At 44.1% G+C, this 24,364-nt stretch overlaps 1 protein-coding gene and 1 non-coding gene across 6 annotated transcripts in view; both read left to right on the top strand.

Moving 5' to 3' along the window:
- SMG6 (SMG6 nonsense mediated mRNA decay factor) overlaps positions 1-24,364 on the top strand; it is a 200,607-nt gene that overhangs the window by 66,640 nt on the left and 109,603 nt on the right. The gene's annotated exons all lie outside the window — the stretch shown is intronic.
- Positions 19,100-19,172, top strand: TRNAK-UUU (transfer RNA lysine (anticodon UUU)). Its single transcript has one exon. It is a non-coding gene; the product is annotated as a tRNA-Lys (tRNA).

The following is a 24,364-nucleotide window of genomic DNA, read 5'->3' as shown; positions in this document are numbered from 1 at the left end:
AGTGGAAATACAGAGAGTGCCGTACTATCTCCTGCCCTAAACGTGCACAGCTTCCTTGCTATCAACATCCAGAATGAGTGGTTCATTTGTTACAGTTAATGAACCTGATCATCATCATTACCTAATGCCCATCGTTCACCGTAGAGTTCTCTCTTGGTGGTGTTCTGTGGGTTTAGACCAGTGTAGAATGACGTGTATCCTCCGTTATGGTATCGTATTGCCCTGAACGTCTGTGCTCTGCCTGTCCATCCCTCCCACCCTCCCTTCTAACCCCTGGCAAACACTGATGTTTTTACTGTCTCCATAGTTTTGCTTTTCCAGAATGTCATAGAATTAGGGTCCTACAGTAGTATGTAGCTGTTTCAGATTGGCTTCTTTCACTTAGTCATGGCTTGACAGCTCTTTTTTTCCTCTCTAAAGCACTGAGTAGTATTCCATTATTTGAGTAGACCACAGTTGATTTATCCATTAACCTGCTGAAGGATATCTTGGTTGCTTCTAAATTTTGGCAATTATGTATAAGGCTGCTATAAACATCTGAGTGCAGGTTTTTGTGGGGACTTAAGTTTTCAACTCATTTGAGTAAATACCAAGGAGTGTGAGTGCTGGGTCATATGGTAAGACTGTGTTTAGTTTTGTAGGAAACTGCCAAACCGTCTTCCAACCTGTCCTGTTTTCAATTGCATTTCTTTGATTATTGGTGAGAGTGGCATTTTTTCCTGTGTTTTATTAACCATGTATAGTTCTGTGTGGTCCTGTTCTCTGCAAATTTTTTCATTCCTCCCTAATATTTTTCCTACCAGTTTATTTGAGGTTTATAGTTGATATAGCAAGTCCTTTCTGTGTTCATTGGTGATTTTCTTACTTGTATTTGATTCTTAATTATATATATTTTTAATGTACAAAAGTTGTAAAAAATTTTTATAGTTAAAAATGTCATCCTTTATGATTTACTTCATTGCTCTTAAAGCTTAAAAAGGAGACGTTCCTAGGCAGCTCTGCAAATATATTTTCATTTCCATCAGCTGGAGGGAATTCTAGCCCCATTTGTAATTTCATTCAGTTGGTAAGAGATGCGAGGAACCCTACGCGCTTAATGAAATAACACCCAAGAGTTGTGACAGTAGATCTTCTGCATCAGATGTAAAAGTTCCGGACCAGCATAGCAGCCCATTTTTATACATTTCGCAGAGTGAGGTAGAGGTGGAGTCACCAAGGGCTGCACTGTCAAGAGTCAGACCTTTCCCCTCACTTCACCTCACCCCACCTCACCTCAGGTGACCGCTTGCCAGCTGGGAAGAGCTCAGGCCTCGAAAGTTAACTTGGGTGTGTAGGCGAGTGGTCGTGTGGTCTTGCCATTTCAGGGAGGAAAGAATACGGTTGCCTTTTGTGGCTGTCCTGCTTTTCACTAAGGAATGAATTGTCAGTGTGTAACAGAATATTAATAAGGAAGTACCATCTTTATTTGGTAGCAAAAGCTCTGGGAGTAAACAGTCTATGGAGCAGAATTGCAAGGAATTAAGGCTGTGCCGGGCGGGCACAGAAGCCACCAGCACATGGAACTAGACTCAGCCAGAGACATTTGGATGCAGATGTTTCCCGTAATCTCTGGTAGCCTTTCCATTAGTCAGTCTTGGCTTTGGAGGCACTGTGGGCTTCCCAGGTGGCACTAGTGGTAAAGAACCGCCTGCCAAGGCAGGAGATGTAAGAGACACGGGTTCGATCCTTAGGTAGGGAAGATTCCGTGGAGAAGGGCATGGCAGTCCACTCCAGTATTCTTGTCCGGGAAACCCTATGGACAGAGGAGCCTGGCAGACCGCCGTCTGTATGGTCTCACTGAGTCGGATACGACTGAAGCAGCCTAGCACACGCTCACGTGGAAGGTGTGCCAGGGCAGCATCTCTGTGGAACCAGTGCACCTGCCTGACGGGCTCAAGGTTGTGCAGGAGGAGGACAGAGGAGAATGAAATATCTTTGCTTTACGGAACTCAGGGAGAGTTACAGGGCTGGAACAGATGTGTGTGTGCCGCCAAGTCAGGGGAGTCAGATCATCACATTTCTGTTTCCTGGGTGAGTGACTCCTAGGGGTGGGGTCAGCTGCCAAAAATGTGATCTCTCCTTCCTCTGAATGCTGTGTGGTTATGAACTTTGCAGTTGATCACATTTTTGTAAAATAATACATGTTATATACACATTTCAGCAGAAAAAAACTTAAATCATGATTCCCTGGGATAGATTAAAGGTGTCTTTAATTTTCTTTGTTTTCTTTGGGTTCTTAAAGTTTTCTATAGTGATCACAGTGTTTTTGTATTAAACTTATTTTTAGAAATTGTAATGACAAAAAAATTGAAGTTAGGTAAAATTAGGTTCTAGCTCTGATTGTGTTACATGCTGTATCATGCAAATTAGTTAACAGCTTCTAAATCTGTTTTTATATCTGGTACCTTGAGCATAGAAGACATTTATTAAATATTTACTGATTTAAACCTTCTCACCATAATTATTTGCCACTGATTGCCAGTATCTCTCTCCCTCCCTTACAGGAAGATCCTATTTCCTCTCTTTAACTTGAGGTTCAAACAAAACAACTTTGATTTTGAGGGTTTTGTTTTCTCAAAAACAAAAGTATTTTGTGTTCTTTTGACATTGCTGATTTTTCTCTCTTCTTTCATTCCAGAAGAATCAATAACCTAACAGACCAACTAGAGGATATTCAGCTGTACTAAAAAATTCAATTATTTTAGCTTCATGAAATACATAGATCCCTCAACTAGAGTATTTACTCCATGAGAACAAGAGAAGACTGTATATTTTATGAAATCCCTAGCAATATCAAAGCTAACTTCAGAATTAGGTACTTAATCATTAATTATCAATTGATTAACTTACCAGGGTTTGGGATTATATAAAATGAGTTTAGGCATGTAAGAAATTAGCAACTTAATTTTTAAAAAAAAACTGGTATATTTCTTGCAGCCAAGTAAACATGCGTGTTAAAAAACTTACACACACAGATATATATGTACTCCCTGCTGCCCGCCCCCCCGGGACCCGAGGCCACCCTGTGCAGCTTGTGGGAGCTTAGTTCACAGACCAAGGATTGAACCTGGGCTCCCATAGTGGAATCCTGGAGTCCTGACCACTGGACTGCTAGGGGATTCCCAAAGATGTTACTTTGGTTTTAAGACATTCTGTTACAGTGGCTTTATGCAGTCTCCATGGTGACAAGCCATCAGTACCTTCACTTTGAGATGGTAATGCTACAGTGGACTGCTTTGAGAAACCAGGAGTAAGATCTTCAACATATTTCTCCCCCCGTTTTTTCTTTACCCCAAACTATGGGGCCCTCTCCCACTGAAGACAGTAGGAAGGCGCATTTGTAAAGACAGTCCTCTTAATTAACTAATGCTCTGTAGCCCATGGCTGGTGCTCCTTCCCACAGGAGGCGGAGCAGTTCAGTCAGCCATCGTGGTACCTGCTGTCAGTTTCGCCCTTGCTCCGAAGCCCTTAAAGGCAAGGAGCGTCCTGTTGGGAAGTGGTGGAAATGCCTCCACATATGTGTGCTATTTCTTTAAAAGAAAGTTGAGCGGAAGTGATGCTGTGGGGAACATCTGCACTCGGGCCGAGCGGAGAGCGAGATGCGCTGCAGCTGGTGTAAGGCCCTGGCAGGCTGAGGCGCTGCTGTCTGTTGGGGTTTACTTCTGTCTACATTGAAACATGGCTTTGGGAGGGGGTTGGTGGCCCGCTGCCAGCCTCAGTTAGCCTGCCCTTCTCTTTCCTCTTTCCTCCTCACTCCCCCCGCCCCAGCTCCCCTCCTTCATGCTTTAAAGTCACATTTCCAGGCCAGACGTAGAATTAATCTCTGGGCACTTCACATTGCTGGCAGCTGAAAGCAGGATGTGGGATCTTTTTTTTCTCTCTCTTTCTCTCTCTCTGCGTCTTGGCTGACTTTTTTACCTCTCGAAGAATTTGGAAGGCCGTGAGACCCCCCCCCCCCTCCTCCCTCCAAGTACTGTGGAGTTTTTCAGCACGCTGATCACCCTGCTGTGGCTTCACCCTAATAGACTTCATATGTTGATGCAGTTGACATCAGTATCAAACTATTTTACATGTGATCTGGTGTATTTCCTGAGGAAATCTGCAAGATATTTATTAAGAACTAATAAAATAAACCTCTCCATGAGTTTTTAGGTAGTTTTCAATTTTTCATGTCTCTCTCGTTTCCTCTTATCAATGAGTTGCTATTTTCTCTCTCTACTCTGACCATCGCAAAAAGGAAACAAAAATAAATGTTTTAAACTGTTCCTGAAGGGACAGAGAGAGAATAGTTCTGCCATGATGTATCAGCCGGGGCTGTATTTTTAGTGCAGCATTGTAGAAACTAAAAATATCCTGTTATAGTGGATCCTTTTTATAGGTCTGTGTGTGTGTGTGAGTGCGCGCGCGTGTGTGTGTATGTGTGTGTTTATAATGTTGTACGCACAAGTGCCTTTGTGCATCGACAGCCGCTCTTCCCATTACAGCTGGACTCCATTAGTCCTTGAAAATTAATGTAATCCCAGTTAAGAAAAAAATTAATTACTCTACCAGAGCTGCATTATATCCAAAGCTAGTGTTAGCTCCCTAGCTGGCAGCTTAGTTTGAGAGGCTCCAGGGGCCCACGGAGCTGTGGCTTTGGTGTCACAGCCCTTGCTGTCGGGTTTTTCCCATTGAGATCATTCCTCAGTCCTTCCTTCAGGGTCAGGCATGTGATATGCTGAGAGTTAGTGCAGACCCCGCCTCAGTGAGCTGCCAGGTTTCAGTCTGGTCGTCCCCAAAAGGCGTGTCCGCCACAGGCTTCACTCACCTGCCATGGCAGGTTTTCTTATCAGGATTCCTTAAAAACGAGGTTCTTTGGCAGCACTTGATTTTTTTTTTTTTAGTTTTCTCTGGAGGAGAAATACTGTTTATCAGTCTCAGAGAGGCACAGGATTTGCCTTCGAGGGCTGTTCGTGGACAATTAAGAATGACAGTCACGTCTTGTTCCTCCTTTCTCTCTAAGCTTGGACTAGTTTGTCTCATATACACCTTCTGTTACAAATGAGCGTGTCAGAGTTGACTGCTCGTTTCTAGTCAGACTGCACCGCACCAGCCCTGGATGAGGGGCCGGCTGGCTCAGCGGGTGAGGAACGCTTCCAGCTCTGTAATCAGTGTTCTGGGATGGGGTGCAGGGCACGGCCCAGAAGTCGATGCAGCCGGCCTCGCCTTCACGGTACAGCTCTTGTGCAATTGCCCGCACTTGTTGTTGTTTTGTGTCTTTTTCTTCTTTGGGGGCCTAGATTTGGGGGTGGGGAGGCAAGGAGAGAGAGAGGGGTAGGTGGGAAGGATGGTTGTTTATTTCCTTACTGGTCAGACTCTCCAGGCTCTCTGCTGAGAGTCCGGCCAGGATCCATCTGTCTTGGACTGCAGCTCGCTTTTTCTGCTGAGCTGGGGCGTGGGCAGCACAGGCCTGTGTAACCCGTGACAGGCCTCCCAAAATGCCATGATGGCATGGATCCTCTCGAGGCTGTTCAGAACAACAGCAGGGTTAGTGGCCTTTTGTGTCTTTTTGGGCACGGGCTCAGCCTCTTCTGCGGCCCTCCTATCCCCTCCCTCTAGTGACTCCATATCCTCCCCCGGGCCCCCTCCCCATCCCAGTCTCGCTGACAACTGGTTGAGTCCTTGGCTTCCTGTACTTGATCCCCAGGCAGTGTACTTCAGTAAAAGTAGTAATTAGGCCTTTTACAAATTTATTTTATTAGTGAAGAGAGTTAGTAGGTAATGGGCTGTAATTCTAACACAGCCAGTTTGGAGATTAATAAAAAATTTAAAAAGAGCAGTTTTTACCAGAGGCAGTGGGCCTGTTATTTCAAGTTCTCAGTTGAGCCGAAATCAGAGCAGCGTGGGACCCATGGCGGGCTGTGCTGCTGGGAGGGTGCAGGGCCACGTTCCTTGTTGTTACAGTCTGTGCAGTGCCCGTCCTTGAGGGTGTTTTACGCTGGCATTGGAAAAAAGGAAACCTTGTTTTCCAAGAACTCTGCTCTCTCTCAGCTTGATAAGCATTTAAAAATAAAAGCTGCACAATTGAAATTGGCAGTGCATCCTCATTCTTTTGTCTCTCTGTTTATTTTTTTCCCTCATCCCTCAACATGTGTGCTACAGCCCATGGTTATTACACCCTCAAGAATGATGGCCTGGAACTCAGCAAACTTGCACCAAGGTCTGCCCGCCCTCCACTCGCCGTTTGAAGCTGGCTGAGGCATCAGGGCCCAGCACTGAGAGGCTGGGCGGATCAGCCTCCACAGCTCCATCTGTGGCACATTCCCTTTTCCCCTGAAGCTGCTGCCTGGAATTTTTAGCTTCTCCAGAATCCTGATTGTCAAGCCCAATCTTTCTTGTTAGTTTTTGCAGTTAACTTAATTGATTTGTTTACCTCTCCATTGGAGGAGCTCAAAAAGTGCTTTGGCACTAATCAGGAGCAGTCCTGGCTTTTTAAATAAGATTCTTCAGAGCTGAAATTGTATAATACTGACCCAGAGAGAAGAACAACTACTATGGCTTAGGCTAAGGTGATGGTAAGTCCTGGTTTGCCCAGTGATTGCCCCTGTTTATGAGTTACTAATAGCACGCCCTTTTGCCCTCACAAGTATCCCAGTTTAGGAGATAGATTTTAGCATCACCCTAACTTAGATGAATTTAGAAAAAGACAGGGGGGAAAAAAAAACACTCCAAACCAAAAAAACAACTCACTACAAACTGTTAATCCTTTGTCTAGAAATGTAATGGCTTGTAAGTCAGTGCCAAACCCTGCCCTCAGCATTGCATGCGGATTCCACTGGAGTCATGCACATGTGACCTCAGAAAGGATTGCCATATCTCTGGCTCTGTGAGCAAGGACTGGCCTTCCTGCTGGAGCAGGTCCTGGTCAAGCCAACTTTGAAACACCATGTCACTTGCTTTAGCATTTCTGGCTATCATTGCCTATTTGGTTGAGTCAGAATCTGGAGTTGGCTTTTGGTGGGGTGTGGTTTCAGGTTTGCCGATTTTCCTAGTTGATGCCTGTGAAGGCTTGGTGCCTGATGTAACCGAATAGGGTGTTACTTCAGGTTAGTAGTCCTTGTTTTTGCTTGGCTGGTTGGGCTGAACCTGGTATTACCGTTTCCCAAAGAATATTTTTGGTTTGAAAACTGAAGGTCAGCAGTTCGCAAGCGCCGAGCTTGAAGCCAACTCTGTGGTTTGTCTTGTGCCACTGGGCCAGCAGCGCTGCAGGCCGGATCGATTGATCTGCGGCAGTATGAGGCCACGAACGGCAACTGCCAGACAAAACTCCGTCTCCCCCCACTTCCCCGTCCAACCTGTCTCTCTGCCCAGATCCCCTTTCTTTTTCCTCATATGTCTGTCTCACTCTTGGTTATGTATTTCGCTTTTTGGGTCTATCTTTTTCCATCTCCCTGTCTCTTTCCATAACAGTTTTTAATAATGTTTTAGTTAGTTCCAGCCTTTTCCCTGAATGGATCCCATTGGAAAATGCATTTGAAAGGAAACAGTTATACACTTCCCTTCCTTTGAAACTCTGTTGGCACCTTTTCCAGTGCAGTAAACCATACAACATGTATTTTCAAAGTTTCCAAACACAGACACACTGGCGTTAAATTTATGAAAAAATATTTTATTCAGCTGTATGGTAACTGTGACTTTCAGAGATGCTGATCAGATTTGAAATTGGTGCTGACTTTCGGAATTCCCGACAGGTTTGAAATCTCTGCAGGAAGTAGAGCCACACCAGCTCTTGGGCATCTGTGATGCCTTGGCCTTGGATTGCAGGACTCGGGTAAGGGACATAGGTGTGAGAATCCCTCAGCCACACCAAAGGAAAACAGGGAAGGCCAGTGTGCCATTGAATATCACGCCTAGTTACGTCGGGCACAGGAGCAGAAATAAAATTGTTTACTCTGGTCTAGGACTGGAGGTCACGTAACACCTGTTTGTGTGGGATGTCATTTACTTTAGGGTGCCATGGCTAAGAAGAGCTTGTTTGTTTGTATTCAAAGCAATGATGATGTCACTGATGTCTGTAAGTGATTACCTCCCCCCTCCCTCCTTATACCTGTGGCCTTCTGTCCCCACCCCTCAAAAAAAAGTGTGCTAGAATCAGTCTATTTAAATATCTGTGGATTTGACTGAGGTTTGAATTTGGTCCATAGGGACAGTGAGCCTTCTCAAGGATCCCAGCTGTTAATTCAGAGGATCCCTGGGAATACTCTTGAAAGAAACCTTTCAGAAGAAGGTTTCTTCCAAATTGCTTAAGCAGCTGAACTCTGTCTTGGCTCACTTATATTCATGTACTGGACCGTTTCAGCTTTTCTTTGCTTACCAATCCAACGGTGGATCTGCCTCAGGGCACTCAGGTAGAGTCTGTGCCTGTCGCTGTAGGACAGAAGCTGCCAAAAACAACCCAGCAAAAGCTGAGCGCCCTGCAGGCCACGTGTCCCACTCAGCTTGATTAACCAGGGTTTGTTGAGCATTTGTTGCGTCGTGTCTCGTTCTTCTTCGCTCTTCTGGTAGTATTTGCCTTTGTTGACAGGAGACTTTCTTGAAGTGCTTTTGGTGATAATGACTGTATTCTCTGTTCTCCCCTTATCTCTGCCTGTGTCTTGGGTCTTCCCTTTCTTATCCACACATGAAATATCAGCCCTTTTTATTACCTTGGCCTTCCTCTCTCCAGCCTTTCCCCATTGGTGTATTGTAAAATCCCATGGTTTTAATTGTCACCTTTCTGTGGATCGCTCCTAAATCTCTTTCCTGCCCAAAACTTTCCTGAGCTCTAGCCCACATTTGTAACTCCTTGTTGGATGTTTTTACCTGGAATCTCAAGCTTGCTAAAAATTGATTCATTCTGTTTCTCACATGTTGCAAGTCAGGTTTCCCAGGAAGCATACTCCTAAGATGGAGGTTTGCATCCCCAGGAAGTTATTTGGGGAATGCTCTCAGGACCACTACCCAAGGGGGCATGATGGAAGCAGGATGGGGAACAGAGAGAAGTTGAACTTCACTGCAAATCTAACAGAGGCCTTAGCCAGTCCTGTACGGAGCTGTGGAGCTGCTTAAAGGGGCTAACCCTTCAGAGTAGTCCCAGATTAGGCCAACAGGGCTGAATCGTTATACACCCTCCCTCCATCCACCAGTCGATGAATGTGAGTTTTGGCTGGGAAAGGGGAGTGACATTGGAGAAGCGCTTTTCTTCAGCTGAGAGCAGGTCTGGGAGAGGGGATCAGCTGAAATCTGCGGCTGCCAGTACTCCTGCCAGCTGGGAGAGCGAGCGTGTTCGTGCTGAGGGGGGATCTGGGCAGTGCACCAGATCAACCCCTGCCCCGGAACTGCTCCTCCAGTGCAGTTGTTCTCTTACTGGTACCAGTGTCCTCCATTTATTCATGCTGTCTTGGTCTCACTGTTTCTAAGTTGAGATGTAATTTATGTAAAACAGTAAAGCACAGATTTTAAGCGCTCGGTTTGATGAGCTTTAACAAATGTCAGCCCCACTGTCTAGTCCTTTTTACCATGTATGTTAGGAGTGTTTGAAAATGACAAGAACCAACTTGAAGTAGCTTAAGCAAGAGAGGAAATGTATTGCAAGGAACTTGAGGACAAGGGTATTGTCCTGCAAAAGGGACTGAAGCCAGGAAAGCCTTTTTCTGCACCTCTGCTTCCTTCTGCCTGCCCCCCTTCCCGGCAAATGGTAAAGGTTCAGTAAATAGTAGGTCTGTTATATCATTTTTGTATATCGTATTTTTACAGTTATCTGACCCTTTTAAATGACTATGTGTTTTATTTTACATATGTCCCATAATTTATTTAAACAGTCATGGACACTTAGGTTGTTTGCAGGCTTTTCCTGTCCAAACTTTGTAATGGTGACTTTCTTCATTCATTTCACACATTATCTATATCTCTTAAGGTAGTTTTCACTTTCTTCTTTGGTTCATAGTTAACTATGCGTGGGGGATCCTATTAGATTTCAACTCCTTGAGGGTCCAGCTTCATGTCTGATTCTTCTTTGAAAGCTCAGTGCCTAGCTTAGGGCTGTCCCATGTAGTGGCTGCTTAGTAAAAGCTGACTGTGCGTAAGGAAATGGATTAGTCCACCGCTTAGTGAGGTACTACTCAGAACAGATCGTCTCCATTGACCAGGCACTGTGGCAAGTGCTTGGGATTTACAGGAGTCTGCCTGTAGACCCTACCCTCATGGGATTTCCGGCCTAGTGGGGAAGCTTGATAAATCCTGTGCTGGAGTGGCTTTGAGCCACCTGCTAGGGGCATGTTATGGATGGAACTGCTTTGAGCCCAGACACAGGAGGCCTGTCAGGGAGCACAGCACAGGTTTAATGTATGTTGGGTCTTGAAGGCAAGACTTAGACAATGGAGAGGAAAGAGGTGGGTTTCGGAGAGGGAGGGTGGAAGAATGGCCATTCAGGGCCACAGAGGCGGCAGGTTTGCTATTTTATTTCCTCTTGGCTGTTTTCACTTGTCTTTTGGGCCCACTCTAAGGGGCAAGGCAGTGCTCTAAAAATAAATCTGTTAGGTCTTTTGAACTAAGCAGAAGCAGGTCAGTTCTGTCCTCCAAACGGAGGAAATCTCACCAAGAAGATGAAGTTGAGCTGGTGCTTAAAGACTGCCTGTTTGGCAGGGGGTGCTAATCCCAGAATTACTGAGCTTTGTTCTCAGCAGCAATGTTCAAATATAAATTTAGCTTTTAAATCGCTTTGCCCTATAGCATGCTGTTGAACTTTTTGTTTTGGAAATATCCCAAAAATGTACATAAATCAAAGTTTACAGTTTAGACCATTTCCCTTTCATATCCACACATTATGTTTATGCATGTATATATTTAAGAGCGTATATATTTTAATGTATCATTTGGTCTTCTTAAAATAAGACTTTTATAGCATATGTCATGTTCCCATTGATCTAAGATTCTTTAGGATTTTAGGATACTGCAGCCTTTCATCATCAACTGCAAGTGGCTCTTGCATTTGGTTTTCTCTGACCCTTGGTCCGTGTTGCAGACTGATTGTTGGCCAGATATGTTAGACATCGGCGATCTCTCTACTTAAGGAAACCCTTTGTGGAGGCTTTTGGAATAAGAATTACAGTCTCCTAATTTAGCATTATTTTAACTTAGTTTTAAAGAGTTTCTTAAAGCATTATTTATCTATCAATATATAGAATATTCCTATGTCTGTGTTTTTGGAAAAACATTCTTAGACTGTGATATATAATTATTTTGTCTCACCACACAGATAACTTCAGGATAATATTTCTTGGATATCTTTTAATAGTATGTGGTATAATGCCATGTGTTATAAAGGCCTTTCCAAGATTATTGCTTTTTTTTTTTTCTTTTCCACACAGTATCCTTTGGACAGAGTCAGTGTTAAAAAATTATTTTAGGGACTCCCTTTGGTGGTCTAGTGGTTAAGACTCCAAGCTTCCAGTATAAGGGCACAGGTTTGATTCTGGTCTGGGAACTAAGATCCCACATGCTGCATGGTGAGGCCAAAAAAAAAAAAAGTTTAGAACTCAGTGCTGAGAAAAGATTTGTTTTTCCTGAGGAACTGATATACTTATTCCTTTCCAATACTGACAAGTATACTATTGTTGGTGTTTCCTTTTCTGCTTTGACTGCCAGGAAAATCCAGAGGCAAATTTTAAGTTCATTCATGAAAGATTGTTAACCTGCATGATTGACATATTTATATTTTTCTTCTTGGTCCTAATTTTCTACATTTAATGTTATTCATTGTAGGTGATGTTGCCCTGTGTTGTATATACATTGCCCTACCTTGCGTATACTGTTATATACTGTTACACTGTATGTATGGGTACTGTCTGTACTGTATGTATATTACATTACTGTATATACTGAAGTATAAAAGAATAAGTATAAACTAAAAAGTTTAAACCTAGTTTAAGGCAATGTATATAGGTTTCAGCCAGTATTGTTGACAAGCTGAATACAAATACAAATACAAATTCTAAAGGGGATCTCTTTGCAGACCTTCTCAGTCAGGGTACTAGCTGGTGCCCCATGGGTTTCTAGTCACCTTCACGGAGTGCTTTCTCACTTTTCTTCCTTGGCATAATTACTTTATTTAGCTATCATTCTGTTGATCTCTTTTCTGCTTTAAAAACACATGCTCCACAGTGGGTGGGGTTGGATAAAGTCATTACTTACTTGATGTAGGTTGGGCATTGATCTTGGATTGTACAGCTTTGAGGAGCTTTTCAAGGCAAGTTGCTGGAGCAGGCTGGGATGAACATGCAGATCTGGATACTCAAGAGGAATCCACCCAGGAATTATGTTTCATCATTGGCCTCAATTTTCAGTACTGACTCCTCCAAATTTGTGTGATGGCTGTAATCTTTGCATTCTGGAAGCTTCTCAAAAGGAGTCCAAGAGATCCTTCCTATTCTAGGTACCTCTCTGCCCTACCTGTCTCAGGGTTGTTTTATTTTTGGCCTTGTTTGCAAACTGTCAAACTCTTTTAAAACATCCTTCAGTAAACCATAAAATGAAAATAACTTGAGTTAATCTGTTAAAATGAAAGCTGAACATTTCTCTGCTCCGCTGCCTGCCATCTCAAAGGAGCCTCTTCTGAATGAGGTGTCTGCTGGCGTTATTTTTCACTGACTTACGTTGAGCCCAAATTGCTCCTGAAACGTCATACCAACAAAGGTGGGTTTCAACCTGCTTGAATCAGATGCCAAACCTCTGCCTGCTCCATCAGAAGCGATGTAGCTGCATTAATTCCTTCACAGCTTTACAGCAGAAGTTTTCTCTCTAGGTTAGCCAATGGGCATGCCTCTTAGGAAGCTTCTTTTGCTTCTCTTCTCTACAACCTTAAGTAACTTCTGGCTCAAGGCTCCCCAGATCTCCTGATGGCATTCCACAGGGATTTAGCTGCCTGATGTGAAATCAAGAAGCTGCCACTCTTTTCTGTGCCTCCTTTGCTTCACTCAAATATTGGGAGAGAGACAAGCTTCCCCAAACCTCTGGCAAGCAGTGTAGAAGCAGAGACACTGTCCTCCAAGATCTACTTGTAACTCCTCCAAATGTGACACTGGAGTGGCAGGCATGCTTCCGCTGGGCCCCATTCCTGAGAGGCTTGGCTGGTGCCAGCATGCCATTCTGCTGGCAGCAGCTCAGCTTGCCCAAGAGGGGACGTGCAATGAATAACCCTGGAATCAGGCTGGAAATTCCGAGTGATGGAAATATCAATCTGGAGATATAACTAAGGTGGAAATAGCCAGAGTACGTTTTCATTGGCAATTGATTGAATTTTCCCAGGAAATCTATTGGAATTCCATTTCTAAGATGGCATGGGTATTTCCTGGAAAAAGCTGAGCACTCATTTAAAAGTGTTTTCAATTTTCCTTGCAAAGAGTAGAAGTGGTTTGCCATCTGTCTTGCCAAGATGTATCAATAAAGTCCCCAGGACATTTCTTGGTTCTAGAGCTCCATGTCGAGGAAGAGGGAAAGCCAAGCTCCTCTCTGGAGATGGGCCTAACACCTCTGGAGGTCATGTCCGTGCCTTCAGAAGGTAGCAGTTATGTTACAGCTCCATAAGGAGCTTTGCAGCCAACCAGACCAAAGGTTTGAATTTGCCCCTCAACCATTTATTAATATCAGCTGTGTGACCTTGATGAACAGCATTAACTTACCCTCTGAAGCTTTGTTTTCTTGTCTATAAAGTAGGGAATTTCATGGCTGCATCACTTTGCTGACAAAGGTCCATATAGTCAAAGCTATAGTTTTTACAGTAGTCATGTATGGATGTGAGAATTGGACCATAAAGAAGGCTGAGCATCGAAGAGTTGATGCTTTCAAATTGTGGTGCTGGAGGAGACTCTTTGAAGAGTTCCTTGGACTGTAAAGAGATCAACCAGTCAATCCTAAAGGAAATCAATCCTGAATATTCATTGGAAGGACTGATGCTAAAGCTGAAGCTCCAATACTCTGGCCACCTGATGTGAAGAACCAACTCATTGGAAATGAGTTTTTTCCAATACTGGGAAAAACTGATACTGGGAAAGATTGAAGGCAGGAGGAGAAGGGGATGACAGGGGATGAGATGGTTGGATGGCATCATTGTCTCAATGGACATGAGTTTGCACAAACTCCAGGAGATAGTGAAGGACAGTGCAGGCTGGTGTGCTGCAATCCACGGGTCTCCGAGAGTAAGACGTGACTTAGAGACTGAACAAAAACAACAAAGTGGGGAATGTCAATGCCAGTTTGCAGTGTTTTTCTCAGTATAAGGGTTATGTGTGCAAAACACCCTATTCAGACGAGATCGGGTGTGTTCAGGGTGGTATGGCCGTAGACAAAACACCTTATTCAGGGCCTTTGTATGTGTTGGATACTCAGTAGATGTCCACCTTTCTTGATTAAATCAGTCTCTAAGTTATAAACTCTGAGAAATCTGAAGAGTTGATTCCCCTAATTTAAAAAATGTTTTTAAGAGTTTTACTGGGATGTAACTGTATTTTAGACCACATATACTCAAAGCGTGTAAGTTGGATGAATTTAGACATATATATATATATATATATATAAATAAATATAAATACACACATTTGTGAAACCATCATGACAGTCAAGATAGTGGACATATCCTTCACCCTTAAAATAAAAGTTTTTTGTGCTCGCTTGTAATCTATTCTTCCCTAACCGTCCCCTCCCAGTCCCAGGCAACCACTGATCTGCTGTCACTGTAGATTAATCTCAGTTTTCTGAAGTTCAACAGTGAGTTCTCTCCGCCCTTCCTCACCCTCCCTCTGTCCTGCCTTTATTCCAGATTGATTTTGACATTCATCAGCATTGTTGAGTGATACAGGAGTTTGTTCCTTTTCATTGCTGACTGGTCTTCCATTGTGTGGATATACCACAATTTGTTTATCCATCCCCTTGTTGATGGATATTGGTTTTATTTCGTTTGGGGCTGTTAACACATAAAATTGCTGTATGCGATCAAGTGTTAAGTCTGTGTGAACATAACGCTTTCGCTTCTCTTAGGTCGGTACCTAGGAGTGGTATACCTAAGTCATCTGTTTTAACTTTCTGAGAAGTTTCCCACCTATTTTCCAGGGTGATTGTATCATTTTATATCCCTAAAGCCATGTGTAAGGAAGGAGTTACGTTCTCTGCATCCTCACCAATACTTGTTATTTTCTGTTTTTTTGATCATAGACATCCTAGTTGGGGTAGAGTTTCTCATGGTTTTGATTTCCCTAATGTTGAGCATCTTATCAGAAGTACATGTTCAGCATGTTCTTATTTGCCATCTGCATATGTCTTTTGCTCATTTTTTGGTGTATCTTATTAATTTGGAAGAGTTTTATATATTCTTGATGAGAGTCCTTTGTCAGATATATGTTTTACAAATATTTTCTCCCAGTGAGAAAATTTTTGTGACTTTTTATTTTTGTCTTTTAAAAAATAAGTTTTTTTTAATGAAATCTATTTTTTTAATTTGATCTTTACAGATTTATTGGCAAAGGAGCAGTTTAAAATAGTATTGTAGCTCATGCTGCTAATTGAAAAAATCTTAATATCCATCTGATTAACAGTCCAAAGCAGTGCAGCCCTGAAAATGTATAAGCAGTTTCATTTATGAAGATAACAGTGCTAGGACTTGTGCATTAAAACAACTCCCCCCACCCCACCTGCCCTTGTTTGAAGAATGTACATACCATTTGTTTGAGATTTATACCTTTACTTATTTTTTGAACAGCAAGAACATGTTTAAACAGCTCACTTAGCTTCTGCAATTCGTTCTTGTCGTCTTTCTTCACTTTCTCATCACCTTCACTTAGTGCTGCTTGTCATGGATTTTGCCAGTCCGATGAGTCGTAGCCTTGCTGATGGAGTTCTCCTGCTTGACTCCTTATTCTTTGGACAGAAGTTCTGTTTTCAGTGAACTTTCCCTTCTTTTTTCTTACTTTGCTTTTGGTTGCCCCTGGCAGTTTCTTGCTCAGTCCAGATAAGGAACCACACGGATGGGCATGTCCAGCATCTCAAGCCGGGCAGCACATGAGAACAGGGGGTTGAAAGGATTCTCAACTGAGAAGCTATCCTCAGAATGTCTTAGTTGTCCTTTTCTGTGTAAAAGAGAAACATTGCTGGAATCCTGTGTCCAGTCTTTTTGGGTTTTGTCTGTCGGCTTACTTGTTTTAAATTTTTTGTTTTGAAATAATTATAGATTGACAGGAAATTGTAAGAAAAATATATATATATGTTGGAAGGACTGATGCTGAGGCTGAAACTCCAATACTTTGGCCACCTCATGCGAAGAGTTGACTCATTGGAAAAGACCCTGATGCTGGGAGGGATTGGGGGCAGGAGGAGAAGGGGATGACAGAGGATGAGATGGCTGGATGGCATCACCGACTCTATGCACATGAGTTTGAGTGAACTCCGGGAGTTGGTGATGGACAGGGAGGCCTGGCGTGCTGCAATTCATGGGGTCGCAAAGAGTTGGACACGGCTGAGCAACTGAACTGAACTGATACACACAGCAGGTCCTGTTCACCCTTCATCCCTCCTTCCCTAATGTTAGCATCTTGCATAACTTTAGTGCAGTGTCAACACCATGAAATTGACATTGGTACACTCCTGGACCTTATTCACATTTCACTAGTTATATATGCACTCGTGTGTGTGTGTGTGTGTGTGTGTGTGTGTAGTTGTGTGCAGTTTAACCACACAGGTAGTTGTTTTCTTTTTTTTTTAAATTTTATTTATTTAGCTGCTTTGGGTCTTAGTTGTAGCACACGGCATCTTCCATCTCCATTGCAGCCTACAGGGTGTTTTGTTTTTTTTTTCTTAGTTGCAGCATATGGGATCTAGTTTCCTGACCAGGGATTGAACCCGGGCCCACTGCATTGGGAACTCAGAGTCTTAGCCACTGGACCACCAGGGTAATCCCTACACAGGTAGTTTAATGTAACTGCTTCACAATTAAGATACAGAACCGTTCCATCGCTGCAAAAGCTCCTTCATGATGCTACCTTCTAAGAACCATCCCTCCCTTCTATCCCCAGATGCTAACCCCTGTTTTCTATCTCTGCAATTGCATTATTTCAAGCATATTATATAAATGGGATCATATAGCAGGTCATCTTTTGAAATTGACTATTTTCACCCAGCGTAATTCCATGACAGACTGTCCATGTTATTGCCTGTATCAGTAGTCTTTTATGAGGCTGAGTAGTATTCCATAGTATGGATGTTCCACTGTTTGTTTAACCATTTATCCAGTGAAGAACATTTGGGTTGTTTCCAGTTTTAAGCTATTGTGAATAAAGCTACTATGAACATTTGCATACAGGTATTTGTGCAAACTTAAATTTTCATTTCTTTGGAATAAATGCCCAAGAGTATAATTGCTGGGTCATATCATAAGTGTATTATTAGTTTTGAAAGGACTGCCAAACTGTTTTCCAGAGTGGCTGTACCGTTTTATATTCCAATCGGCTATGTGTATATGGTGCGATTTCTCAGCACCCTCACCGCTTTTTGGTGTTGTTACTATTTGTCATTTTAGCCATGCTAATAGGTGTTTAATGATGTCTCGTTGTAGTTTTAACTTTAGTTTCCCTAGTGGAATATAACTATATATTTATATCCCATATAAATGTAAAGGTGTAAACTGTGAAGATACTGAACAGCCTTTCACGTGTTGATATTTCACCTGTATATCCTTTTTGGTGAAATGTCTGTTCATGTCTTTTGCCCATTTTCTAATTGGACAATTTGTTTTCTTATTGGTGAGTTTTAAGAGTTCTTAATATAGCCTAGATACTAGTCCTTTGTAAGATACGTAGTTTCCAAATATATTTTTCCAGTCTGTAATTTGCTTTTTCGTTGTCTTACAGTAGGGCAACAGATTTTAATTTTATGAGATGTATCATATCAGTTTTCCTTTTTTAGACATTGGCATCAAGTCTGAGAAATCTTCACTTAGTCCTAGGTCCTGAAGACTTTCTTCTGTTTTTTGTTTAAAAGTTTTATAGTCTTATGTTTCATATGTAAGTCTTTGATCCATTTTCAGTTAATTTTTGTGTAAGGTGTAACATTTAGGTTGAGTTTTTTTTTTTTAATGGCTGAGTAGTATTCTATAATATGGATATTCCACAATTTGTTTAACCATTCATCCATTGAAGAACATCTGAGTTTGTGGATATCTAATTGCTTGAGCAAACATATGTTGAAAAGGCAGTCATTCTTTGACTTAACATCGGGAAGAATGACTCCTCCCAGTTTGTTCTTTTGCAAGGTTGTTTTAACTATTCTCGGTCCTTTGCTTTTTGTATAAAGGTTAAAGTTTTATTTTAGGATGAAGTTTGTTTTTGTCTACAAAAATCTTTGCCCAGATTCTGATAGTAATTGTGTTAAACCTATAAATCTTTATGGGCAGAATGGATATCTCTACAATATTGATTCTCCGATCCATGAACATTAATAAGTCTCTCCACTTATTCTGGGTCATCTTTATTTCTTTCATCAGCATTTGTAGCTTTCAGCCTAGGATCCTATTCATATTTTGCTAGATTTATACCTAAGTACAGAGAAGGCAATGGCACCCCACTCCAGTGCTCTTGCCTGGAAAATCCCATGGATGGAGGAGCCTGATAGGCTGTAGTCCATGGGGTCGCTAAGAGTTGGACACGACTGAGCAACTTCACTTTCACTTTTCACTTTTATGCATTGGAGAAGGAAATGACAACCCACTCCAGTGTTCTTGCCTGGAGAATCCCAGGGACGGAGGAGCCTAGTGTGCTGCCGTCTATGGGGTCACACAGAGTCGGACACGACTGAAGCGACTTAGCAGCAGCATACCTAAATATTTCATTTTCTTCGGCAATGTTGGTGTTTTTAATTTCAGTTTTCACATAGTTATTGCAGAGCTTTTGGTACAGAACTGTGGAGTAGTCTGAGGTTTTTATGTTCATAGCAAAGGAGAGAAGAAGAGTTGGAGTTTGAAACTTGAATCACAGGCATTTGAGAACCAGGTATGGGGAATTCCCTGATGGTCTAGTGGTCAAGACTCAGTACTTTTACTACTGAGGGCCTGGGTTCAATCCCTGATCAGGGAAGTAAGATCCTACAAGCAGCGCAGCCAAAAAATATACAGAAACCAACTAAAGGAAAAAACCACAAGGTATGAAAACAGTGTATATGTGTAAGAGCAGGCAGACTGGGCTCAAATCCCAGGTTTGACACTTACTGGCTTTTTGAGCTAGGGCCAGTCATTTAACTTCTCTGAGCCTATTTTCTCAGTTGTCAGAAAGGGAGAATAACCACCTGTGCAGATCTTTTGTAAAGCTCCTTGATTTTATATATATATATATATATATATATATATATATATATATAAACACATACACACACACATATGCTCTGTACAGGTCTCCCTATATCTTAGTTATTATTTCTGGCCACAGTGGAATCATCGTTTATGATCCACAAATGGAGAGGCAAGTGTACCTGCTGTTAAGAGCAGCAATCGTTTCTTGAACCACTTCATGGTGCTAATTTTTAAGGATGTGAAATCTTGACATAGCTCTTGTCCTCAAGGGGCTGATAATTTTGTTGAGGAAGGATGCTGTATGTATAAAAACTCCAGGACTAGGCATTCCTTGTCCAGTCCCCAGTGTGGTGCAGACAGTGGGTGCACCAGGGAGCTTTCTCTTCCTGGGTTCTGTTTGCCCTGCTCGTGCCCTGCTCATCAGTGTGGCTTCTGGTTGTTGTTGATGAGAGAATGCGTGGAGGTGGGAGGGGGTGTGTACAGATTTAGGGGAAGGGGGTCATGTGGGAATATGTAATTAATTTTTATACTTTCCCCAGTAAACCATCGACCCTTTTTATGATGTCATGAGGGATTCCTTAATTTTGCAGCTGCTTCCTGGTTACGTCAGAGGGGAGCCTCTCACCCCACAGCCTGGAGCTGCGCTCCTACAAGAATTGGAAACAAATGAAGTGCTGAATATCTAATGGCTTCCACAGGGAGAGCCCGTTCAGACTTCCCAGGCCTCCTTCTGCAAGGTCTTCCTCAAGTATTTCTGACCCCCTGAAGTGTCTTTGTTCTGAAAAGACAGGACTGGCCCGGAGCCAAGTGGGCGGGAGCCTGGGGACTCCGTGCCGCACAGCCCCCCTCCCTCCAGGTGTTCCGCAGTCCCAGTTTCTGCCCCTCTCCTGGATCTCATTTGGTGGGTGTTTCCCTTGTTGGGATCTCAGGATCCTCTGGAACCTGCCAAGATTATCAGCAAGGGTCCTTTCCTCCCCGCATCATCTCCATCTTCTCTTCTCTCTTCTCTTGATTTTCCTTCCACAGTGTTTCTCACATCTGTGCACGCCTTTCAGTCCCCTCTCCCACCTCTCTTCTAAGAAAGATGTTACATTTATTTGGCATTATAAAGTTTATGAAGTGCTCTACATGTCACTCCTCTTCATTCAAGCAAGTTCACGTCCTCTTAGCTTCCCAGCCTGTTTGCCTCCCTGTCACTTTTTTCCAGCTACGCTAATCCATCCTAAATGCTTTAGCTAGATTTAGCTAGACCTCCTCACTCCCTCTTGGGTCCAGCCTGTGTTTGCTGCCCTGGCATCGCAGGCCCTGTGCGATGGGTCCCTGTTTTATGACATGCCGAATATAGTGCTTGCTGTCAGAGTACGTGCTGGTGTGTCTCTACCTGCGTGCCTCTTTAGCTCGCTCCATCTTTGTTCATCTTTTGCAGCATGGATGTGTTCTCTTCCATGAAACCTTCCGTGATATACACTAGCAGGAAATAGTTAGAGAAAGCATCTTATTTCCGCCTTCCTTATGGAATGCCATAATACATGGTCTTGAATTACAGTTATTTGGGTGTCTGTGTAGTATTCTCGTCTTCCTTATTAGAATATCATCTTCTCATGGACAGTATCCTGTTTTCCATCGTACCTCCACAATTGAGCCAAATCAACAACTGTGGAGTCAGTGGGAGAGGTCACTTTGTCGGGAGGCTGGGATTTCCTTTGTCCTGACATCTACCCGCTTGCTAAGAGAAAGTTAAAGAGTTTATAATCCTGGAAAATCCAGAAGGACAGTAGGGTCTCAGAGAGAAGACACATTCCCTCCCATGTTCCTCTGTCTTGTCTCAGACACATTTTGCTCAGAGATACGTCCTGGATTGCCTTCCACCCAGTCAGCCTATGTTCTGCCATTGTGCATGAATATGGTTTGGCTGTATTGGTGCCTGATTTTTCTGACTCATTCATCATCCTCTCGAATGATGAATTTTATTCCCTGGGGAATAAAGTGATGCCCTGATGGCGTGGACATCTCTGCTTTTGCTGTGAGATTTTTGTCTGGTTCTTATAAAAGCAACTGCCTCTTCCACCTCCCTGTCAGCCAGCAGCTGCCACAGGGAACTCTGTGTCTTGAGCAGCAGCAGTCGAAAGATGCTCTCACTGCCCACTTCCTGTAGACGGGGAGATTTTGGTGGGCTGCTCAGGAGTGGTGCCAGCTCTGTGTCTGACTGGTGACTGACTCATGAGAAAAGCAGCCTCATGTCTGAAAGATAAGAGCCAACAAATCGCCTCCAGGTGGTGTTAGTTTGGAGGTGACTGACCATTCATTTCCTCTCTCTGGGAGGAGCCGCTGGGGACGGAATCAGTGAATAAGTGGTCTTGCTTGCATTTTTCTCTGGCTGTTAGTGAAGCCGCTGAGCAAACAGTTGGTCCTCTCTGCTGGAATGGCGAGTGGACCCCAGTGCCCTCCGAATGCCCTCTGTGGCTGTGGGGGTATCAGACTTATGTGTCATCTGTCCTGTGTCTTCTCTTCATTACGCCTCTCATTCTTTTGCTAGGAGGTTGGCTGTGTGTGCCAGGCCAACTCTGCTTGTCTGTTGCTACCAGATTATTCCGTGACCAGCCAAACCTCAGCCCTGCTGATTTGATTTCCTCCAGATCTCCCCCTGACCCAGGAATTGATCAGAAGTGATGGTTCTGAACTGCGGTCCCTTGGCCGGGCTCCATGGGTCTGGGCAGGTGGGCCTGCCTCGCCTCCGCGCCGCTCCCCTCTCCCTGCTCCCGCCTCGTTCCCATTTCCTGCAGGACACCACTCTGCCATCCTGGAGCCGTCAAGCACAGCTTTGCTTTGGCAGCACCGTCGTGCACACACGGGTGGGAGAGGGGCCATGTTTATCACTTTTCCTGGAGATTATCTGTTTAAGCACTTCTCTGACAGTTACAATAACAAGGGCAGTGTGTTGTGTTTCCCAGCAGAAGGACACTTGCTGTTGAAAGATGTATAGCACTAATTAGAAATACATAACATCCGGCCACATGGCAGCCTTCTCCCGGCCGCTCCATTTCCTGATTTCATACAACTTTGACGACAGTTGGTTTATGTTTTCCATGAATATGTTCTCAGAAAAATGAGAAGGTCTCCTCGTTAATAGGAGCGAGAAGAGTGTTTCTGCTCGAGCAGGTATTTGGCCAGAGGAATGGTGGGAGCCACAGTCACCTGCCCCTCTGAGAGCGTGTGGGAGGGGTTCGGACTTCAGGTGACTCTCTGGTACGAGACATTTCCGTCTGACTTCCTCAGCCAGAAGCTTTCCCCTACCCCCTTGAACAGGCCTGCTTTTGGAAAGAAGGGGAAAGGCTGTTTCACAATGTTAATGAGTTCCTCAGCTCATGTCAGGCTCCAGCCACCTGACACAAAGCCAGAGGAACCCAGGCAAATACCAAGGCGAACAATGCTTTTTCCTTCCCCACCCCACATCACTTGTTGGCCTGGCCCAGCCCCCTCCAGGGATATATATGGGCCTCTGTGAGGGTGGCGCCAGTTTCCTAGGCCTCACCTGGGATAGGTGGGCCTGGGACCCTGGATGCTGCTTTCCTGCCTACTTGCATCATGTGGGTCCTTCTCAAGGACTGGCATCTTACAGCTTCTAGCCCACAGAAACCTAAGTGAGGCGGACAGCATCTCCCGAAGATACCATAGCACTTAATACATTTCTCACTGGAGGCATGGGGTCTGAGTCACCATGGTTACTTGGGGGTAATAAATAACCCATTTAGAAGGTCCTAAGATTGCAGGGACCCTGTTTTATTTGTAGCTTTGTGTGTGTGGGTGCTCAGTGTGTGCTTATGGTACCACTGAGCCGTGGAGGAGGGCAGGCCTTCCAGAAGTGTTCTATGTGCAGAGCTGACCAAGACCCAGGCATTCTGATCCCCAGAGATAACTGTGGTATCACCACCTGCTTGATCAGCACAGGGACAGTGTACTGATTTGTATTAATACCTCCCCATCCATCAGACCCAAACACAGCAGGGAGTGCTGTCAGGCCCTTCCCGGGGAGATGGAAGGGTGAAGGGTGAGGTGATGTAACCATGGCCAGGGGCAGAGCCGTCATGCAGCTGCCTTTCAGCCACAGCCCTGAGAGGTGGTTGATCCCTTCCAGACATAGCAGAGAGGCTCCAGTTGTTGCTTCTTTACCTGGTCCTCAGACCTTCCTGCAGGAAGCTTAAAAAGGAGTCAAGCTGGACTCCCCAGAGGCCTCCATGTCGTTCCTAAGCAGTTGATTCTCCCCTTGAGTCTTGCTTTGTGCACTTTGATAAAGTGTCTAACCCAAGGTTGCCGTTTGTCATAAAAATAGAAATGGTCTGGGTGAAAGTCATCTCTCTTTGCCCTGTCTTTTCTTTATCAAGGCTGATGAGAGTATCTTGTTGTAGTCCTGGGCTTCTGCCAGTCCTTGGAGCTCAGATATCCACTTCCGTCTCTTCTGAGGGCCTTCTGTGTGCAGGTAACTTCTGCCTGTGCCCAGGAGTTCCCGTGGACAGAGGAGCCTGGTGGGCTGCAGCCCATGGGATCACAAAGAGTCTAACACAGCTTAGCAACTAAACAACAACAGCTTCTGCCCAAGATGTCCTGTTGATGAGGGGACACTAATGTGTACTCAGCGTGTCGTCTGCCAGGATGTGGCCTCCACTCATCCTCTCCTAACTAGCCTCTCCTAATAAGTCCCTCTGTCCAGGACTCACTGTCCCGTTCTGGGCTCTGTTGCTGCTGGCAGTGCTGGGCAGGGGCCTGGCCTGGGCCAGGGTGATTTGGAGAGTGCCGTTGTGTATAGTGAGCATGGAGGGGAGAAGCTGGCAGCTTTCCTTGGGATGGCTTCCATGTCTCCCCCTTCCCTGCTGTCCATCCTCCCTCTGCTTGGTCCTTGGATGCTCGTTTCCTTTCTCTCTAGCAGAAGTTTAGGGCCTTACCAGAGGAAGAAGGAGACGGGTGATCTATTCTCATCACATG

This window comes from Bos taurus, chromosome 19 (assembly GCF_002263795.3).
Source record: "Bos taurus isolate L1 Dominette 01449 registration number 42190680 breed Hereford chromosome 19, ARS-UCD2.0, whole genome shotgun sequence".
In the NCBI taxonomy this organism is placed as follows: domain Eukaryota; kingdom Metazoa; phylum Chordata; class Mammalia; order Artiodactyla; family Bovidae; genus Bos; species Bos taurus.
Note: the sequence above shows the minus strand (reverse complement) of the source record. Positions and strands in the feature narration are given on the sequence as shown.